The sequence below is a fragment of the Artibeus jamaicensis genome, unplaced genomic scaffold, assembly GCF_021234435.1.
Source record: "Artibeus jamaicensis isolate MK-2021 breed Jamaican fruit bat unplaced genomic scaffold, CSHL_Jam_final contig_518, whole genome shotgun sequence".
NCBI lineage: Eukaryota > Metazoa > Chordata > Mammalia > Chiroptera > Phyllostomidae > Artibeus > Artibeus jamaicensis.
The window spans coordinates 4,623,881-4,645,854 of record NW_026521870.1 but is presented as its reverse complement, the minus strand read 5'-3'; the positions used below and the strand labels follow the sequence as shown (position 1 = coordinate 4,645,854).

The following is a 21,974-nucleotide window of genomic DNA, read 5'->3' as shown; positions in this document are numbered from 1 at the left end:
CAAATTTTATATAGCAATGTGGATATGTTTGTAAAGTAAATAGTTGTTCCAGCTAAGTTATTACCCCAATCTAATGTGATACAGTGTTAAAATTCCTCCCTTCCATTTTCCTTCCTCATTTCTCCTTTCCTCCCCCTCTCTCTCTCCCTTCTTTCCTCCTTTGCTCTGCCCATTTCCCCTTTTCCCCATGTCTCTCTCTGTCCCCTCTTTCTCTCGTCCCTCTCTCTCCCTACCCCACCATTAATTACCCTCTCTCTAAGCTCTGACTGAACCACACACCTCCTCTGTTTACACCCTCGGTTTATACAGCAGCTAGCACTGCTGATACCTATTATGAGTTCACTGGAACAAGAATTCATTTGGCATTTGGCGTGATGGGGTTGCAGATCCCAAGTCCGATGTCCTCCTCTGTGGCTGAAGAATAGGACCGTGTAGAGTCATTGTGATTGCCCAGATCCACCATGTCATGGGGACAGGCAATTATTCTTGAGAAGGTTTCCGACACCAGGCAAACGCTGCAGGACAACACATGTTTATGTTCACTGGCTCCCAAGCCCATGCTCCGACCGCAGCATCCCACGGTCTCTCAGAAACATGGGTCTCAGTGCAGTCTAGGGAAGTCAAGTAAGACCATTTAAAAACTGAATGACTGAGTGGAAATTGTAAATTCAGTCTTGGTTAATAGAGAAGATCGTGGATCGGAAATGAATTGATGCTAAGATTACAGATAAAAGCCAGAATGAAGCCAGCAGATGTCAGAGAAATTTCAGGGGCAAGGTCAAAATAAACAACTTGAGATAGCTCAGCTCAGGGATGTGGCTGGTCTCAGCGTGTCTGGGTCTGGGCAGTAGTTAAGGGTTGTGGTCACAGGGGACCACCAGGCTATAGGGCTGGGTTGGAACCAGTGCAGAAAAAGAAAAACCAAGCTAAGACTTGAGCTAGTCATTCAATAGTGATTCTCTACTAAGACAATAAACTGGAAGAGAAATCCAACTTGCCTATCAGTTTATAAAGCCAGAACAACATCTTAAGCACAGGTACAATGTTACCAAGGAACACAGGGCTGGGTGGGCATACAAAGAACTGGCCACACTGCTGCTACTTGCTGGATTTGTTGTCTGGGGGAAAGACAGGTTTTTCCTATGGAGGTTTTTTATCTGGGAAACACGAAGGTGGTACCAAGTAACCTCCAGAGTTCCCTTGGCTACTTAGCTCCCACTACTTACTAAGTGTTTATAAGAGTCCCTAGTTTAGCATTGCTTTGAGCTGCCCCATTCTGAAATAAAAGAGCAATTCAGGTAAACACAATGGAAAAGGCAGCTGGGAGAGATACGTTGAATGCTGGAAAGCTCTCAGTTCTTACTCTACATGAGACAATGGGAGAAGCATTCTTTGTTTTTCTGCAAATCCAAATAATCCCTCTGGATTTGCAGTAAACCAGGCCCTTGTGCAGCCCTTGACATGCACTGTGAGGAAGGTATTCGACTTATTACTTGATATACTTCAAGGACTGAGCTAATGAGATAAAAATAATATAAGGAGTTTTGAAGTGTGTCTCCTGTACCTCACTGGCATATCTCGTTCATCCTTAGGATGTGTACATTTCAGTTGGAAACCTTCACGCAGAAGTCCTGTCTGTCACACCTTGGCTCTACACTGGTTTTGAAATATACCTACGACAAACTTTATGCATGCCACTTCCCTTTAGAAGTTTAAATATGTCTAGTTGAAGTCTTTCTGTAAAAGAAAACCTTCCTCATGGCCACCACAGTGACTTCTTTGCCTTTTAAATAAAAGAAAAACATCTGTATTATCCAAATATATGGTATTCAGCATAAACTGTCTTAAATTATGTTGAATTAAAGGGTGAAAAAGAAGAAGGGATTAAGAAGTACAAACGGGTAATTACAAAATTGTCATGGAGACACAGCATAGGGAATATAGTCAGTAATATTGTAATCACTATGTGTGGGATCAGATGGGCACTGGATTTATTGAGGTGAACAGTTCATACAACATGTAAATGTCTAATCATGATGCTATAAACATGAAATTAATATAATCTTATAGCCAACTGTAATTAAACAATAAAAGATATTAAATAAAAAAATTGTACTTTTAAGACTGAAAGTTTGAAGTTAATATGTACCCTGCTGCTGCTTCAGATCAAATTATATGAATATAAACACATGCATATTTATGGGAACATGTATTAAGATGCATTTTATGTTGAGATGGAACACTTTCAAGACCAATCAAATATATTTTTAATTTATTTAAAAAATAAACAAATTGCATTGTTTTTACCTGTGAATATACCATATCTTTCCAGTTTGATTTCAGTCTAAACTTGTTAAGGACATGGAGTTTTTACACTTTAAAAAAACCATGGAGTGGATAACCCAGTGCTTTATTTAATGACACTGATTGACTGTGATGAGCAATAAAAGCATTTGTAACTCCCCTAAGTCATCCTTTCATTGCTGACTCAGTTGAGGTTCTTTAGCTGTAGAAACAAATGCAGGAAATAAGTGCAGGAAAAGCCAGAGGAAGGGCAGAAAGGAGAGCAGCTCTGACTCAGGCACAGGCTCTTCGTGGAAGAGAAAGTCATGATTCATTTTATTTTCTTCTGTTTTTGTGTCACCCGCTGAAGGTATAAATTTTTATGACGGGGAGTGTGATGTGGCCATTTTAAGCCATTTGGGCATTCCCTTGGTTTGATAAATCATTCTCGCAAACAGAGCTAAAAAAGGGGGGTTTACCTAAAAAAAGGTGGGGCAAATGCTGGGGGGATATAAACAAATGGGCCCCACACTATAATTCCTAAATGGTGGTGCTATAATTATTTAATATGAAAGAATTATGAATGTATGTATATTTTTTTACGTTTTATTGATTGGAGAGAGAGAGAAAAAGAGGAAGGGGAAGAGAAAGAAGTTTGTTTTTTTCAATTATTTATATATTCATGGGTTGATTCTTGTATGTTTCCTGACTAGGGATCAAACCTGCAACCTTGACATATCAGCATGATGTAATGTATTCAGTATACTTTCTTTGTTTGTTGTAGATTATCTACCTAGTTACCATTTCAATGCATGTCATTGTGGAATAAAGAAGCTTTACTGGCATCTTTAGATATAATGTCAATGACAGAATTGGGAGGATACTGGAGAAACTAACATGTATTGAAACTTACAAAATACATAGATTTTTTTTCTTTTTTTTTAACTAAGACATTGCTTGAATCCCATGGCATGGTAGATGCCAGGTGGCCTGTCAAATCTCCTAAATGTCTTGTATTTTTCTAAATTAAACAGATATCCCAATTCAATAATTCTGAAACTCAAACATGCATCAAGATTTCATGGTGTGTGTATTTAAAATACAGTTTGGTATGGTCCATCCTGAAGATTCTCATTTAGTAAGTCTTCAGTGGAACCCAGAGATGTGTGCCATTATGAAGCAGCCCAGATGATTTTGATGTGTTCCTCAGAGATCACACACTGGCAAACATTGCTTTATGGGTTATGGCTTCTCCCTAATGTCTATACCTGATTTTTATTATTATCATTACCATCACAAGTAATCTACTAATAGCTGCTTCTCCAATTAGCAATACCTACTAATAGGATCTTCCATAATTTTTCTGAATGAGAGAACAATGAAAAAGGAGATCTAAAGCCTTTTATGTATTACTGTGCATTGATTTTTATTTTTATATTTGAATGTTAATGTCTAATGCTAACTGTATCTCTCAAATCCTTAGTTCCACTGACTGTTAATGAGTGTTCTGCAAGAAAATAATTCCATGGTTAAATAGCTTGCATAATATATGGTAATTATTTATCTTCTGTTGAGGAGTTACAGACACACACAAAACTATGTAGCTTTATTTTATCCATCCTTCCTAAGATGCTGACTTTGGAATCTCTTTTTTTCTTTCTATTTATGCTCACTAAAAGACATATTTTCATTGTTTTCAGGCAGACAGAAAGAGGTGTGGGGAGACAGAAAAGGAAGGAGAAAGAGAGAAACATTGATGTAAGAGAGAAACATTGATGGTTGCTTCTTGTAGGCACCCTGCCTGGTCTATTGAACCTGCAACCTGGGTTAGTGCCCTGACCCGGAATCAAACCTGCAAACCTTGGGTCTATGGGGTGATACTCCAACCACCTGAGCCACATTGGCCAGGGCTGGAATCTTTTTAATAATAGACAACTGTTAACATCTTGCAGAAATATGATTCCTAAACCTTTCCTCGCTCTCTTGCTATAAACATTGTATTTTTTTCAGTGGTTCAGACTGCTGCTTTGGTTTAAAGGTTCTCTCTTTGGCATGCTTGAGGCTTGCATGGAGTAAGATTAGTCAGAAATGGCAATGTTTATATTGCCAGTAGCTGAGAATAAGGTGGCTTCCAAACTAAATTCTTTCGTGGGGACTAAAAGATTTTCATATAGCTAAAGATTTGACAGGTACAGGTGCTGTAACATACCCTTCCAAAGCCCTCTTTCTAAAAGACTTAGAAATAAAATCAGTTAGTGTTTGTGAGTGAAAACAAATAATTCAACATAATAGATAAAATCAAAGACATGTAAAGTTATATTCAGTGACTGCTAGTGTAGATTGGATTGTGGTCAAATAAGCTTTCTAAACATTTGAAGAAAGGTTCATTTTGAATCATAGGGTCCTGAAAAACAATGAACAGAATAATAATTGTCCATGGGCGTGGCAATAAATAAGAGAGAATATTTTGTCAATGACCATAAGTAATACTCTCTAGTAAGGTTATATCTTTTGGGGGAAAAATTTGTGGTAGGCTTGGAGAATCTGTTCAGGATTATCCAAATTCTTAGTGCTGATTCCCAGATACGAATGTTTCTGTGTAGGTTGTCATGTAATTCTGTCAGAAAGAAAAGCTTATCTTGACCATGGCAAGGTGTACATTCTGGTCAGAATAAAGTCATAATTCTTATTGTAAATTAGTACATTGGTATTCTGTTCTACATTCCGTTATCTAATTTAATTTAGAGGAAGTTTATATCCTTGAATCAGATCACATGAGAGGAACTACACAATTGATTTTCTGGACAGAGAGGTTTCAACAAAACCACACTTTAATGGAATCTCTATTTAAATGCTACCTTGAGAGATTTTTGATAGGGCATTACAGAATATGTCAATATTTTGTAAATATACAAAAAATAGGCAAACTCCTATCCTTTTGTTTGCTTCTATCAAAATCCAACATATTCAATATAAAAATTTATAGGAGATCATCAGTCTTGTTTCTAATGAGGATATATTTGTTGTTGTTGTTTAGAGAAGAAAGTAAATTTAGTTCTGGCCATTTGCTGTTAGCTCCTCAGCAAGTTCCATAGAAGAGATTATTCACTTGAGAATTAGTGTCTTCCTTTATTGCTTTTTCTCAGAACTCTGGCAAAATAGAGTCAAAGGAGTTACATTGGGCAAATACGTTATTCTCCATTCTTAAATCTTGCAAATACAATTCCCAGTGTCCCTCATCTAGAATCACTCAGTCAAACTCAGCTCCTCACACATTTCCAGCAGAAATCTACTGGGACTCAAACTGCATAGCTAAGTGTTTAATTTAGAAGTTCTCCCAGCACCTCATTCTCACCCTGTAAAAAAATGTAGTTATTACAGACAATTTTGACGTGCATAATTTTTAATAAAACCAACAGAAATTTTTTGGGGGGAGACCTCTTAAGTGAGATGAGAATGCCTTTTTTCTGCCTTTTGTTTTCTTGCTTTTGTCCAGCATCTGGAATATTATAAAACTTAGAAGATTTTAAATATATATTACAAAATATTGACCCTTCATATTTTATAGGATTAGTAAAATTTCCTCAAATATAAATATATAACAGTCTCAAAAATTTCTATATCTTCTCATGCAGTTCAATAGAAACACTACTTTTTAGTCCTTTATAAATAATTTTCCTTTGTCAATACTCTTTAAATTTTGATTTCTGGTTATTTTGTTTAAAAAAAGGAGGACTATCTACCCACTTAATTTCCTCATGTACATATCTGGAAGTTGGGCAATGGAGACGTTACTCTTCCTCATTTTCTCAGCTGAGTTAATGCTAAAAGATCACTGAAGTATTAATCGGTACCAGTAGCCCAGAGATTTGTCTGCAGAGCAATTTAAATGAGCCATTACCCTGAAAATTGTGCCAAGTCTCTAAGTAGAAAAGCTTTATAGCTATTTCATCAGGCAAGAATCCTATTTACCTCCCCCCACTCCCTGCCCATTTTATAGAAGGATAATATGTTTTATTTCATGTCAACACGCAAATTTGTTGTTTTCTTATGCCATATTATAAGCAACTAAATTTAAGTGGAATGAAAATTAAATTTTGATTGAGTCAACACATATTTACATAAGTCTTTAAAAACATATTTAAAAAAATCTATAATGAGGTAAAAAGCTTGTCAGAATGATTTATTTTGCCATAATAAGCCAAACACCTGAGATGCTTTACCAACTGACAACCTCAAACATATTTTTTGAAGTCTCATTTAGCATGGCTTCATTATCACTGTGTAAAATTTTTACCCTTTTAAGAAATGAAGGAATATTTTTAAATATCAATAATTATGAATGACCCATGGGTGTGGACAAAGGGGTGAGGATGGGCTGTGGCAGCAGGGGATGGGGCCAGATGGAGGAAGACAAAACGGGGAAAATTGGGACAACTTTAGTAGAATTAATAAGAATAAAAAAATCAATAATCTAATCACACAAATTTATCATTCCCTTTTAAATGAACCAGGGGAATATTTTTCTTTAGTCAGGTTTTATATGTACTTTGATATCTATTTATGGAGTACTTATATTAGGCCAAGTTCTGGTAATGAAGGTATGGACTAGCTGTGTATTAATTGATCATGGTCGAATGGTTTTTAAAAATTACTGGAGTCACGCAATTATTTACATTATTATTAATTACAAAGTGCATGGGAAGAAGGGTCTGTTACTTTGTTGAAACTAACAAAAAAAGTTATCATTAGATAATATTATAAGAGGAATAAATGACCTTCTATGAGACTGGGGGATCCATGCATGAGAAACCTTTATTTCATGACAATACTTTTATAGCAAATTCAAAAGAAGCAATGGGATGCTATTACAGCCTTGTATGCATAATAAAAATGCAATCCTGCCGTATTTGCATCCTTCCTTCCACATTTGTTATGGAAATTTTTCAAGCATCCAGAAAACTTTAAATTATTGTTTGGCAAACTCCCAAATACCCACTACCATGTTTTATAATTGTAAGTATTTTGCTATATTTGCTTTAGTCCATTTGTCTATTCATTCATTTAACTATTTATTAATGTACTTTACCTTTGGAAGCATTTTGAAAATCGAAGGAAAATGTACAAACAGAAACGTTGATCCTTTTCAGTGGACAGTTTTGTGAGAGCAACAAAACCTGACGTCATGTAACCAGCACAATCAAGATACACAGCGGTCCAGTCTTATTTTTTCATACATTTCAAAGTTTTTTCATACATCAGTGCATTTTACCCCTAAGCACAGTAGCATGTACCTTGTTAATTAGAGTTCAAGATTTATTTAAGGTTATTTATATTTTAAGATAAAATGAACATGTAGTGAAATGCAAAAGTCATAACCTTTCTATAACTTTTGACAAATGCAGAAATATAAGCTGTGTAACACAAAACTCTTATCAAAATGATCCCAATAGTTCTCATTACAAGAAAAAGAGTAATTGTAACTATGTAAGAGAAAGGTGTTAACTAGACTTACTGCTATGATTATTTCACAATAGATACAAATATTGAATCATTATGTTGTAAATGAAACAAATATGAGATTATATATATACATGTATATCTCAAATATATCTCATAAAAATGTAGATTATTTTCAACACCCCAGAAAATTTTCGTGTGCTCCTTTATAGTCAATTCCTGTTCTCACTTTTCCCTTTCCATTGGAGTGTATTCTGATTTTTTCCTTTACCCGTAGATTAGTTTTGCCTATTCCAGATCAGATTAATAGCATCAAAGAGTATATTCTGTGTAAGGCTTCTTCCAGTCAGCATGATATTTTTGAGATTCATACATGTGGAGTCTATTAGTAGTATCTTTTAAATCGCTGAATACCGTTCCATTGTATAAATATGTAACACTTTGTTTCTCCTGTTGGTGGCGATCTAAGTTGGTTCCTATCTTAGGTATTATAAATAAAGCTACCATAGACATTCTTATACAACATTTATATTGAAAAATATTTTTATTGCTCTGAGGTGAATATCTAGGATCGAAATTTCTTGCTCAGGAGGTTAAATGTATATTTGGTTTTATAATTTAAAAAGCCGGAACTTATTCCAAAGGGGTTATATTATCAGTTTAATAGTTTTTAATATGCCACTGCTGACAAAGATGGAGAATAGCTTGGAAATAGGTAAAAGTAGATAAAAGAAGACAAACTGCAGTGTTTGAACATAATGAGGGCCAGTGGAAATGAAGAAGATTGAATATCAATAAGACATATTTAGAAGACAGAATCAATAAGACTTGGTAGGAAACAGAATTTGAGGGGAGGGAGATGGATGAGTCCAGGTTCACGCACAAACAGTTGATGGTGGAATGGTTTACCAAGATGGAGAGTACTGATGAGGTGCCAGGATTAGAGGGAAAGTCCTAAACTCAGTTTTGAGCACATGCAGTTTTGTGGGACTGTGTTCTCTCCTGGAATAACAGCTGCTTCGTGACACTCTATAAATTATCAGAACCGGAAAAAATGAAATGTAGCACATTTTGCTAAGCATCAAATAGACTTGTGTTTCCCAAATTTACCCTTTCATGAACTAAAACACTACATGGCATGCCCTCATGATTTTTACAAAAACGAGAAAATAGAATGTCTACTATTTTGTAATATTTAACATTACACTGAATTTTAAAAATATAACTATTAAATTATATTCATTTCAATACCTTTGAGTGCATAACTTTAAAAAAAAGTCACAGCACTTTTATAGGACAAGGAAATGACTTATTGCATAAGACCTAATTAGGATAAATGAGGGAGAGGAAATGGTACACTATTTCTACAGATGGTTGAAATCACTTTGGGAAAAGCTTGGATTCAAGTTCATCTATATAAGCTGCTTAGGATAGTTTGAAAAAAAATATGTGTACTAGCAGTTCAAAGCATTAAACTTAAAAACAAAAACAAAAGCAATAATTATTATTCCTTGTTCCGGTTACTGCAGAACTAAAACTCTTTAACTAATGAAGTAAAATAAAGCCTTTAAAGAGACTTTAAAAAACCATTTCAATCTGTGTTTTGCTCAAAAATAATGTGGCTGACTAATATTAATGAGGACCCTGACTGAACACAGTTTAGCCATATTTTAGCCAGAACATTCTCTTCCAATTTAGCTATCCTTAAAACAAAATAATCATATTTTAATAATTACAGAAACACTATGAAAAATAGCAAAACATATTTGAAAGGGACCTCTATAAGCCATTTAATAATTAAACATGTTTTTTATTACTTAGAGTTGTTATACATGTTGAGAAAAACAATTCTAAATCTGCATTAGCAGTCCCTAATCTCATGTTATACCACCTAACAGAGTTATGTAAAATAAGAGTTGTCATTAAAATGTAATTAAAGATTTACATTTTATGCCAAGCTCTCAACAAGCCCAATTTTGCTTAATTATCTACAGATTTTCAGGACCACCTGTTTTCAGGAGGGCTTTTCATTTCTAGGAGGTCACTGAAAGGAAAATAAAATAAAGGTCTTGCCAACTACCTGGTTTAGAATCTGTTTGTTCCTGACTGAAGGACAACTCTAGTGTCCATGAATGCCTGGTATTTCTCTCTGGTCAAGTGGTCACAGGTTTTTAATGACCAGGTAGTTGCAAAGTCTGGCTAGAAGGTAAAAAGAAAAAGGCGATCTATTTAAACAAATACAATTTAAATACTGTAAAAGCTCATGTTTGGTAACAGCAAATTTATGTTTTGGCTTATCAAAGCCTCCTACATGTCCTCCCTAAAAATATATAAAGGTTTTATTCATTAGTAGTTCATTGTTTCCTACTTGCTAATCCTAAGTATGGGAATGTGTGAATTTTTTTGAAGATTTTATTTATGTATTTTTAGAGAAAGGGGAAGGGAGGGAGAAAGGGAGAGAGAAACAGCAAAGGTTGACTCTCATGTGCACCCTACTGGGGACCTGGCCTGCAACCCAGGCATGTGCCCTGATGGGGAATCGAACCTGTAACCGTTTGGTCTGCAGGCTGGCACTCAATCCACTGAGTCACATCAGCCAGGGTGGAACATATGAATTTTGATTAGAAGGATTATATTAATTTTCTACTGATCTACATGAATATAGCATGTAAATAATCTTTAAAAATAAAGACTACTATATGGATTATTATTTATAACATTTGACTTTGAGGTAAGAACATCTTTGGCTTATATAAAAATAATCTGTAGTGGCTAAGTAGTGATCTTGTTTGGTTTTTTTCTGGAACACTTAGAGATTCATCGGCATTTAGAAACTAAATGTTTATACACTTGTTAAATTACATATTATAGCTTTCCTTTAATTTCATAAACTAGTGCATTTTTATAGAAGTAGATGTAGGACAGTGGTTAAGGTTCAAGTTTTAGTGCATAACTGCTTGGGTTTGAATTCCAGCATTGCTATTTGCTAAAAATGACTTTAGGTAAATTAATCTCTCTGTGATTTAATATCCTCACTCATAAAATTAAGAACAGCCTGACTTCTTAAAATTGTTATATGAATGTTAAGGACATGTAATGTGGTTCTGAGTAGGATATGAAGTCTTGGGCTAAGGCTGTAAAGCTGGGCATAAAAGAAATCAAATACAAGAGCAGTATATTATTCAAACAGCATTCACAGGCTTTGGTGAACGACTAGGATTTCATGAACTGTGGCTGTCAGCTGATATTAAGGTGCTTGCAAAGATATCACTCTTTTCGATTTGATGGTATAGATTACACTCACACACATAATATATATCTGTATATATTATCTGTGTATTATTGACATCACAGTCTCTGGCAGCGGGTCACAATGCTTGTATTCCTAATGGGCATAGGTGGTGAGTGGGAAAACTCCTCAACCTTCTCAGATGGAAACACTTTTCCTTGGATGTTCTACTTGATAGGCTATGATAGAGATTCCTAGGATATGTGGTCATGGTTTAACAGCGTTTAAAGACAGGCCAATGTTCCAGCAAAGGGGGGAAAATACACACTCACCCCAAATGACTGTAGGAATCCACAGGGTTAGCAGCTTTTCTGAGGAACTGCTTTTTAAATGCCTCCTAACTTTTATAGTTATTTTGTTTTATATTTCTGAATTCTTGTATCAGATCCAAACTATTGTACAGCAAAGTCTTCTCCAAAATTATTACAATCAGCTGCAATCTGTATTTCTTTTTTTTGCAGCCAACACAGTGTGGTCCAACACAAAGTTTGTGGGGAAAAGAATACAGGAGTAGAACAACCAAGTCAGAACCATGTGCTGTCTCTTCAAGGGGCTGAAGGGTGACCAAGGAGAGCCCACAAATAGATAACTCTTCCCCTGTGTCTCTGAACACAGAAACAGTTTCCAGAAAATACAGAATTCCTTCCCTGGATTCTTTCCTCATTTGTTTAGGTAGTATGACCATTTAGTGTAAATTAAATTATGTTATCTTTAAGGCCTCTTAATCAAACCACTTAGACTCAAGGGGAATAGGAATCATTCTAGGCAGGAAAATACTTCCACATTTTTTTAATGTCCTTCTAATAACTAAAGGCCACTTGTTTGCATTTCCCTCCTTGTGGCACTTTGGTCACCTAAGTACATGCATTTGGTGAGTGCTGAAAACTTCTTAGGCAGTTTAAAATTTGCTTTCATTGTTTGCAGCAGATCACTGGACATCAAAGATTCATTGCACTTATGAACAAGAAACATTTTTTCAATTTCTGTGTAATTTGAAAGGCTGTACAATGTGTACTGATACAAGCCTTTTTTAGTTCAAGAGAATAAATGTTTACAAATATAAAAATATATATCAAGTAGAATGATATATTCAGATGAGCAAATAGAACTTAGCTTGGGACTGAGGACAGCTGGGGATAATATCTGAAAATGGAGTTGAAAGTGTATAGTCCCTGGTTATAAGAATTCACCTAAAAAAAAGATTTGTTCTGGTATAGTGAGCATGTAGGTTAATGGGTTCCAAAAGTGAAGATTATTTCAAAATTAGCTACTATATACCAGGCACCCAGTAAGCACAAGTGAAACAATGCAGAATGTGCTAACATACCAGGAGTTATCCTGCAGTGGAAAGGATAGAAATAATTATAACAATAGAGTTTTGCAAATGTAAACCTTGTGGTCTGCAAAAAAATCTTCAGAGGGTGCCATAGAGTTTATATCATGAACCATGCTATATACTTGCCTCTTTATCATCTTATTAATGACAAAATGATGCCTTTAAATAAGAGCAGTTAAAATATCTGATTATATATGTGGGGGTTCAGAACAAGCCACTGTGCCTCAGTGGTATACAGATTACTTTGAGCTAAACGCAATACAGCTTCAGACTTCAGTGAAGCTTCTGCCCTTCCCTTTAACTGCCTAGATGTGCTTGAATCAGGGGCCTTGAGCATAAGAGCTTATCAGAGATAACCTCTTTGACCTAGCTATAGAGCATGGTAACCTGAAGCCAAGTGCATTACATTATCCCTAGCTCAGACTCTCTGATGTACCTCAGTCCCCCTATCTCTGAACCTCTTATGCGTATGAGATCCCTGACTCTCATATATGTGGGTTTCCCATACATATGAATGTAGGGTTCCTGTACCTATCCATGCATTAAATTTGGTTAGTTTCTTTGGCTAATCTGTCTCATGCCTACCTGATAATTAGACCAGCCAGAAGAACCTTGAGGGCAGAGGAAAGTTTGTTCCTCACCTACATGTGAGTATACATGTGCTGTTTAATTTTATGTGCCCAATGCAAAAAAAGTTTAGTTTTTTTCCTGACTCTAGCCCTGACTTTCCTTTTCTTAGAGCATTTACTTTAAAAAATTTGTAATTGTGAATTGTTTTTCTCCCCTTTGAGATTTTTAAAAGCCTCTTGCAAGTTTTACAACCCAGCAATAAATATCCTTCTCAAGGTTCTGGGAGCCATCCTTTTGAAATAAAATCAAGGAAGATAATTCCACTATCTCACAGACCAGGTGGGAGTCTGACTTCTGTGGGCACCTTGCTCCAAGTTATACAACTAACTCCCGTCATGAAAGGAGGAGAATGTTTACTCTTCTGTTGGATACAACTACTTGGGAAATAGAGATGGTCTATGGTCCCCTGCCCCACCCCATCCTAAAGACTCTCGCCCCTCCTTTGTCCCAGAGAGGAGGAGTGGCCAAACTTCATCTGTGTTTTCTCCCCCATCACTGGCAATGGTATTAGAATAAAATCCACTTCTGTTTGCTCATCTTGCCTAGGAAGATTTTTCTTTAATAGTGACCAAGACATTTGCCACTGTTTCTTTCAAAGTTTCTTAAATTTCACTCTTTTTAATTTTCCTATCTTTTAGATACTATTCTACATGCTCTCTCTTTTTTTAAGATCTTATTTATTTACTTTTAGAGAGGGCAAGGGAGGGAAACATCAATGTGTGGCTGCCTCTCATGCACCCCCTACTGGGGACCAGGCCCGTGAAACCCAGACATAGCCCTAACTGGGAATTGAACTAGTGACCCTTTGGTTCTCAGGCCAGCACTCAATCCACTGAGCTGCACCAGCCAGGGCTCTTTTCTCCTTTTTGATAAAGAAAGTATTCTTTACTGAAAGAGATCCATTTTTACATTTGTCATCTGGTTCCTATCCCTTTTCACAGTTTTTAAGGACTTTACTCCTTCACTCATCCATCCTATTTCCCGCAACACTGATGCCAATATATGTTCTAGAATCTTACAAATAGCCTATATATGTACTTTAGTATCTTCTGTTTTTAAAATAAAATCCTCTCTTGACTCCCACTATTGTCACTTTTCTCAGCTCACAGTACAAACTTCTCAAGAGTTTTCCACACAGTAAATCCCTTTGTTGACCTTGCTATTCATTCTTCAACCCACTTACAGCTAGCTTTTGTTATTATATGTCCACTAAAACAGCTGTTGCAAGACCATCAAGGGTCTCCCTCATGCCAAATCCAGTGGTTGCTTGTTAACAGCTTTTCACACAGTTGTGCAAATTGTCTATTCAAGATCTAGGTTTTTCTCTAACTCAAATTCTACCTTAGCGATCACATTCATTTTCGAAGCTTCAAATACAATAGTATTCCATAGCTGTAGTTCAGTGCTCTCTTACAAACTCAATATCCATATGTTATCTGATTAAGTAAGGAGTTCTATTCAGATATCTTACAAATGTATTAGGTATATGGTATCCAGAATCAAACTTTTGTTTCCACCTATAATCCCTTCATCAAACAATTTCTCCCAAGTCTACTCCTTTCAAAGAGTGACAATACCTTTTTCATAGTTTTTCAAGCTAGAAGTTTGAAATTCATTCTCAATTATTTTCACACCATTCTCACCACACTTGTTCCTCAGTCCAATCCACAATGTCTGTTCATTAATTCCTACAAAATGTATTTCAAATCTGTCCATTCTGTCCCTCTATATATATCTCTCTCTCTATATATATATATACACATATACACAAACTACATTCTGGTGTGTCATCATTTCTGATGCCACCAGTTTCCCAACTGCCACCCTCTAATTAATTAAATCAATTTTCACATCATAATCTCACTGATATCTTTAAAACATAAGTTTGATCATTTATTTTCCTCTAAATGTTTAAATGGTTCTCCCTTGTATTTAGAATAAATCATGTACTCCTACTGAGGCCTACGAAGCACATTCTGCCCCACTCCACCTCCAAAGAGAAGTTATTTCTCCAATCTCATTTCTCATTTTCTTTTTTCAATTTCTAAGCGCTCTCCATGTGTCAGCTGTACTGTTATTCTTTTAGTTCCTATACTTACCCCCAGGGTCTTTGCACATGGTATTAGATCATTCTTCCTTATTCCCCTCTTCATCATATCATTAGAAATTCCACATCAGCCTAAGTGGTTGTCTCTATCAGTTATTTTTGAACTAGTTCTCCCTGTATTTACTATCATAGAAAACTGTTCATTTTCAATGTATTATATACCATGACTTATAACTATTCTCTTATTTGCTTGCTGCCTGTTTTCTTCACAAACCTGAATTGCTGTGAGGTTTGGGACTATATATCTGTCTTGTTAAATAGTATATCTCTTCCACCTACCATTCTGTCCAACACCCTGGAAAAGATCAAAATATTTATTGGCTGAATGGATACTCTTGTCAGAAATCCACTTATGGCTTTGTGTGAGTGAATTTTGCATATATGTATGTGACCTAAATTGACTCTCATTAAGATGATACAAACATTAGTTTATAATGTTCTTGCTAGTCCTTTGCATTTTTAATAAAAAATCCCTGTAATTTGGCAAGAAACGCCTTTTTCTAAAGTGCCTTCTGTTTTTAGTGTGCTTTAAAAATTGTACCTAATCAAGTTCTGTTAAGAGCATATTTTATAAAATTCCCCTGACTGAATGCAAGTGGACAAGAATTTGGCTGAAGTTGGCCACTGTTCTACACTGATAAGGTTGTAATTGTGTACTTGAGAAAACACATGCAAGGCACAGGCACAGGCACAGCTCTGTAGTGCTGCCCGGTGGCACTGCTGAGGTTGTAGACAATGACGCAATCAGAACTGTAGACTCCCCAGGAAGAAAGAGGAAACTTCAAGTCTCCTCACTCAACACACCTCTTGGAAATTGTTTCCCTGGAGGAAGCAGATGCTCAGGAACACAAATTAGCTATCTGAAGAGACTTATTATAAAACACATGTACAAGTGCTTTTACATACATTCAATCTATGGACAACACAAAATTGAGTTATTTCTAGAAGTCAATTTTACTAAGTATTCAATATTGCAGTAGTCTGTTATTGAGATATCAGCTTTATAAGAATTATTTTTATAATATACTCATGTATTTATGAGTTGATATATTGATTTTTAGGATAATTGTTTTATCTTGCATGTGGCTGAAATGCAGTGATTTTCTATGATTGTTCACAGAAATAAATAGGTTCTAGGTAAGAAGTTACACATTCAATTAAAAAAATCATGTGTAATTATTTTAACTTGAAATTTTATGCCCAATTTTTATTGTATGTTCTGGTTGAACATATATGAGATGAAAGTAAGAAAGTTGTATGTACCTGGTTTTATGCATGCCTCTTATACAAAAAAGATGAAGGGATTAAGCAAAACACCCAAATAACAAACAAACAAACAAACAAACAAACAAAAAACCCACAAACTTGGACAACAGTTTGGTGATTAGAAGAACGGGTAGGGGGAAGTAGAAGAAGGTATAGGGAGAATAAATGGTGATGGAAGAAGACTTCACCTCTGGTGGTGAACACACAGTACAATATACAGATGAAGTGTTGTATAGGTGTAATTTCCTTAATTAATGTCACCCCAATATATTCAATAAAAAGATTCCAATTAAAACCACAATGAGATACCACTTCTCACTGGTCAGAATGACCATCATAAACAAATAAAAAATGACAAATGCTGGCGAGGTTGTAGAGAAAAAGAAACCTTAGTACACTGTTGGTGGGAATGCAGACTGGTGCAACCACTGTGGAAACAGTATGGAACTTCCTCAAAAACCTAAAAATGGAACTGCCTTTTGACCCAGTGATTCCCAGTGACTGCTGGGACTATACCCTAAGAATCCTGAAACACTAATTCAAAAGAATCTATGCACCCCAATGTTCATAACAGCACAAGTTACAATAGCCAAGTGCTGGAAACAACTTAAGTGTCCATCAATAATAGAGTGGATCTAAAAGCTATGGTATATTTGTGCAATGGAACACCACACAGTAGAAAGAAAGAAGGAGCTCCCACCCTTTGCAACAGCATGGATGAATCTGGAGAACATTATACTAAGTGAAATAAGAGGCTGTGAAAAGACAAATACCATATGATCTCACCTATAAGTGGAATCTAATCAACAAAACAAGCAAACTATAACCAGAGACATTGAAATAAAGAACAAACTGACAGTCCCCAAAGGGGAGAAGGGAGGAGATAACAGGGGAAATTGGGAAGGATCATAGGAACATGTATAAGGGACACATGGACAAAACCAAAGTGGGGTAGAATTGATGTTGGGAAATGGGGATGGCTGAGGTGAGGGGGAGTAGTGGGAGGAAAGTGGAGACAATTGTACTTGAACAACAATAAAAAAAGAAAGAACAAAAGTTAAAGTGCTAAGAAAATATGTTGTCCTCAAATTGGTTTTATAATACTCAGATTGTCTAAAATGAATTATAAACATTAAGAATAAATGTGTCCCATTTTGCTTTTCTTGAACTTCAGGAGTGAAATAGGGAGTCATTTCCCTGTGTTTCATAATGATTTGGACATACATAATTTATTATTATGTTTACCTGGTCATTTATTTTACAAGATTCTAAAGTAGCAAGAGTATCTTTTACTTGGTTTGTACTGCACAAAGCAGATGCCAAATAAAAATTTAAATTTTATCATGTGTTAATCATATTTTCACAAAAAACATTTTCACTTTTCTAAACTCATTTTATGCAATCATACTTTTCTGATTGCACTGCTTTTGTATACAAGAAATTGAATTTGAGACACTCTCTAAGAATGTAAATAAATAACATAAAAATCATCAAAGTCCAAAAAATTTTTGAAACATAAGCAATGAAATATAAAATAGTGAATGCACAGATAAACTCATATACATATATATAAATTGTACATATATATGTGTGTTTGTCTATACATAAAAATATATCAGAATAGTAATTCTTTAAATAATAAAAAAGTGCTTGAGAAAATATAGTGGAAAAGCTATTACTATACTATGTTGATAGGATTATAGACTTTTGAACTACTTTGGAAAGTTATTGAGAGTTATGTGATAAATATTAATCAGTAATAAGGATAAAATTATTGTTTGAAGATATTAATGGTATTTATTATAGTAAATATGACTTCTGGGAAAATATCCAACAATATGGTGCTTTAAAATGAATTTTGTATCACTCATAGTGTTATGTTTTCAAATAATTTTAATGACAGGAAATACTCATAAGTTAACTTTAAAATTAAGCATATACAATTATTTGTGAGTGTGATGTGTGTTGTGTATGGTGCAGGCGCATGTGTGTGTATTTGTACAAATTGTAAAATATAATTGTATGAAAAAGAGCATAAAACTTCTGGTTCAAAATGGCAGGATGATTTTTTTTCAGTTATCACTGCCCCACTACAGCGATTTTTAAATAAAGATAAGTGAAATACAAGGTATACATTAAAAAAGATGGGAAAAAAAAACCCAAAACCAAAAAAAGAAGAAATGACATGTGAAAAAATACTGGAAGATAAAAAAAAGAGGGATAAAATAAAACTTCAGACAATATGACAAACAAATTGCTCAGAGGGACCTTTCTGTAATGGAACCATTAGGTTTCAGATACTATATAATCTTTTTTAATGGATGCTGCATTTCTTCTAGGAGAACCATCCTTCCCTCATGGGAGGTGCGGGGAGACCCAGCAACATCAGCAACAGAATCAGTGACTTGGAGCTGAGGCTTTGAGCAGTAAGTGTATTTCAAAAGCAATGATTCAAAGAGGAAAGAAAATAGAAAAAGAAAAGCAAGGATTCCGTGAGGCTGGAAGCTGCTCTTAACACTGAAGTGGATACTGGGGTAAGGGCAAAGGTGAGGTGGTTAAACTAAACATTTTACTCCCATAAGAGATAGGACCTTTGGGGAGCTATGCAGTTATCCCGGTTGGTAGCATGCCCTGGTTCTTACCAGAAGTGAAAACATTTCAACTTAAGAACATGATGTTTTACAGGCCTCTCAGAACCTTCCTGCTGCTATGCAGGGACCTTGCTGCTCCAGCCTCCAGGGTATGTCCCATTCTACCAGTCTGTGAGTGGCAGCACAAAAAATAATACATATTTCCTCACCCTGTCAATACATATTTTCTCTTCACTTTGAGGAGAGCAAAAAAATTTAATTTGCATCATAAGGGAAATTGTGCACATCCAGGCTAGCCAAAGGTGGCAACCAGATTGCTACCAAGTTCTGGGAGGTAGTCAGTGATGAACATGACACCAACAACCACTGGCCCCTTCCACAGGGACAGTGACCTGCAGCTGGATCGCATCTCTGTGTGTTTTAGCGAAGCCACAGGTAGAAAATATGTCCCTCACTCTTTCTTGTTGAATCTAGAACCTGGGACTGTGGACTCTGTTTATTCAGGTCCTTTTGGTCAGATCTTTAGATCAGACAACTCTGTTTTTGGTCAGTCTGGAGAAGGCAACCACTGGGCCAAGGGCCTGTATTACAGAGGGGGCTGAGCTGGTTGACTCAGACCTGGATGTGTTAGGGAAGGAGGCTGAGACCTGTGACTGCCTGCAAGGTCTCCAGCTGACTCCTTCACTGGGTTGGGGCACAGGCTCTGGAATGGGCACCTTGCTCATTAGCAAGCTCTGTGAAAAGTATCCTCATTACCATAGACAGTCAGGGAACACTATGCAGTTTCCCCCACTGGCCAAAATGGCACAAGCAGAGGTTCTTAAACTGAGCACACCAAAAGCTATAAAGATGGGCCCCAGTGTGCCAAAAGCTAGAAGATGGATGGATAGGTCTCCACCAGGCAAAGAGCTAGAAAGATGAATGGACAGGCCCTGGTGGCCAAAACCTAGAAAGATGAATGAACAGGCTCCCAGTGCACCAAAAGCTAGCAAGATAGTTAGATACAAAACAATTTTCCTCCCTATCCCTATATAAACTGGGGGCTTGAGCAGGAATCAGGGATGGTCTCTGAGATGTAAGCCCACAATTCTCTCATGTTGTGGCACATGAATAAACCTCTTTCCTTTTGCACCAGCACCTGTCTCACCAGTTTAGCTTTCACTGGGGAAGGCAGCCAAACTTGCATTTTTGGTTATATCCCGACCACATCACAAACACCTTTAGTGTAGTACCCCTCATCCAAAGTACCTGACACTGGTTGAGCCTCACAGTGCCACCCTCTGTGTCCATCAGTTGGTGGACAATACTGATGAGACCTACTAGTCTCATAGTGAGGTTCTTTACATTGGCTTCTGCAACCTCAGGGGGACCCTGCCAACCTGCGGAGACCTGAGGTACCTCATTTCAGCCACCACCAGTGATGTCACCACCTGCCTCAGCTTCCCTGTCCAGCTCAGTGCTGATCTTTGCATGCTGGAAGTCAACATGGTGCCCTTCCCTTGCCTCCACTCTTTCATGCCTGGATTTGCCCTTCTAAGCAACTGTGGAAGCCAACAGTATCAGGCCTTCACTGTACCCTAAATTACCCAGCAGGTATTTGATGCCCAGAACATCATGGCTGCCAGTGAACCCTGACATGGCTGGTACCTCATGGTGGCTGCTGTCTTGCAGATGTCCATGAAGGAGGTGGACAAGCAGATGCTCAATATGCATAAGAAGAATAGCAGCTACTTTGTGTAAAGGATCCATAATAATGTTAAGACAGCTGTCTGCGACATCCTACCCTATGGCCTGAAGATGGCAGTCACCTTGTCATCAGCATAGCTATCCAGCACGGCCATCCAGGAGGTGTTCAGGCATATCTCAGAGCAGTTCACTGCCATATTCCACCAGAAGACCTTCCTCCACCAGTACCCAGGTGAGGGCATAGGCGAGATGGTGTTTATCAAGGCTGAGAGCAGTGTTAAGAGCAGTACCAGGATGCCACCACAGAAGAGGAGGAGGATTTTGGTGAAGAGGCCGAAGAGAGGACCAAAGGCCTCATCCTGTCATTCAGGCTTCTCAGTTCCCTCAGCCTTTTCATTTAACTGCCTCTTTCCTCTCCCTCAGAATTTTCATCTTCTGCTTCTCTTTTTCTCTTAGGAGTGCTCCCAAAAAATGCCTGGCACATAATAGATGCTCAATAAAAATTTGGTGTTTACTGAATATCTCCTCCCTCTTTGCACTCTGGGAAATGTAAATATGGTTTTGCCATTCAGGGTAACCTTGTATTTCCTCCTGGTGCCCATGTCTCCATCTGTCCAGTTATTTCCCTCCCTATTTTCAAGATAATTTTCCAAGAAGCTGGGTCTCCTCCAGACTCTATTTAGAACTGTGTGCTGAAACACCATCATAAACTCATGTGGTAGACAAGGAGAAAGGGAACCACACTAACTCTAGCAGGTGGAAGTTTCTACAAGGGACTGGTGGGGTTCCCACTCTAGAGCAGTTTTGGAGAGTGGGAGGCAGGCTGTTAATGTCCTAGTTTCCAGGTATTTTCCCCTGCTCTTCCCTAAGCTTTGGAGTAGGTGTATGTATATTTTTTGTCTCTCTCCAAGCTTTGTCCTGAGCTGTTTCTTTTGCAGAGGTCTGCTCCACTCTGTCAAGTGGGGTCCTTCCCTCTTCTACTTTACCTTCATCTTGCACTGAAATTCTTCCTTTCTCTGGATGGAGAGGAGGGGAAGAGGGGAAGAGAGTCCTGTATATGTCTAAAACATATGCATTGCAGCCTAAATTTTGGAGTCATTGCCCAGAAGACAGAAGATGAGACACCCTCTGTCTTTTGGCAACATCTCCTCTCTTCTTTTGCTCCTGCCCTTTTCCTCCACCCTTTTGTCTTATTCTGAACTTCAAATTTGTTTCGTGTTGAACTTGCTGCTTTTTCTTTTCATATTGAAAAATGAGATTGCCCTTGGATCCAAAATTAAATGGGAATTAAAAAATCCAACATTTTATAAATCAGATGAACCAATA

At 36.8% G+C, this 21,974-nt stretch overlaps 1 pseudogene; it reads left to right on the top strand.

Annotated features, from left to right (window-relative positions):
• The first annotated feature begins 461 nt into the window (after positions 1-461).
• LOC119040340 (tubulin beta chain-like) lies at positions 462-21,049 on the top strand (annotated as a pseudogene).
• Positions 21,050-21,974: the final 925 nt, after the last annotated feature.